The sequence below is a fragment of the Odontomachus brunneus genome, unplaced genomic scaffold (genome assembly GCF_010583005.1).
Source record: "Odontomachus brunneus isolate Ranch 3 - 2012 unplaced genomic scaffold, Obru_v1 Obru_scaffold_119, whole genome shotgun sequence".
NCBI classification, from domain to species: domain Eukaryota; kingdom Metazoa; phylum Arthropoda; class Insecta; order Hymenoptera; family Formicidae; genus Odontomachus; species Odontomachus brunneus.
In genome coordinates this window covers 1088940-1090446 of record NW_022639569.1, presented here as the reverse complement: position 1 = coordinate 1090446, position 1507 = coordinate 1088940, and positions in this window count along the sequence as shown.

Here is a 1507-nt window from a genome sequence, read left to right as displayed (position 1 = left end):
AATGGGTGGGTGCAGAGAAAATGTAACAGAACTAATGGGATATATTTTTTCCATTTTCATCTCCACATAAAGAATATACTATATAAACATGCAATGAGAAACGTTTGACTATTTATATAGAGCAATGTTTTTGTTAAAAACTTGTTTTCCAATAAAAACCTTGTTTTCCAATAAAAATCCAATAAAATTATACACAAAGTAACATATTTAGATGTAGTCAATTCAATTTTTCTGTATTTTGTAATGCGTTTTTTTTTTTAAAAACCCGTTTTTAGAGCGTTTCTGAAGGATTATCTGACACAAAATATATTTGAATTGGCAAAAATTTAATTTGCACAGTTTTGTATTATTACTAACTCAACTAATGTGATTGTTAATTATTTTTGGATAAGAGAGGAATATCTTTTATCGCAGATTTAGATAGTGATATGAGTCGATGTAACTTGAATAACATTAATTGATGTTTTTTTTTCGGAACGGAAATAATCCAATAGATTTGATAGCTTTTATCGCTCAAAAAATACGAAGTACCAATTGTCTTCCTAATCTCCAAGCACACACACATGATCAGTGGGGTTTGCTTACATTTTTTTTTTAATTTGAACTTAGTTACGATTGTTCTTTTCTATTCATGTTTCTACACTTTTTACAGAATAAGAGATACGTGTATATGAGCAATGAGGAGATGAAGGAGGAGAAGGAGGATCTGGGGCCTTATTCCATAACCACTTGCCGACAATTGTCGGATCGGTAGATGTCGTTGCGCAGTTTTTTTATACCATAGTTACGGTATACGGTATTTTCTATGGTATACAAAAGCTGTGCGACGATAACGAAACTGTCTTTAATTCCAATAACGAGTTACAGAATAGGGCTACTGTGCTGGGATTCTGTAACTCGTTATTGCAGTTAATAATAGTTTCGTTATCGTTGCGCAGCTTTTTCTATAGAAAAGCTGCGATAACGAAACTATCGTTAACTCCAATAACGAGTTAGAATTCCAGCATTGGCCTAGAAAGCGTTTGTTATAATAAACTAATGTATTCGCCCCGTTTTGTCGTATAGATTCTCTGCTAGCATTTGACAGATAAGTTCTTATTTACGCACATACGCAAGCAAGTCAAGGAGCAAGCGAGTAAGCAAAATATTAAATCTTTTTACAAACTTTCCCGATTTTTTTAAGCTTCTGAATTTAGGATATTTTTAAGCTTCTGAATATTTTTAAGCTTCTGAATTTAGGAGCTAAGGTACAACAATGTTCTTCAAAATTTTTCTTTTTGAAACATCCACATTTTCGATATGTATAAGTTGCGGAACTTTTGGAATTTTAGCTGGAATTTTACATTAAACATTTTTTTTTGTTTTCGTTACATATTGAGCTTCTATTTATTTTTGCATATATTTTCATCATGTAAAAGCACTTGTAATTCTGTACAACTAATACGACGTAAACTTTGCAAAAAAATATTAGTATTTTGTCGGTAAAGTTTTCAGTTTCAGCAGAGAG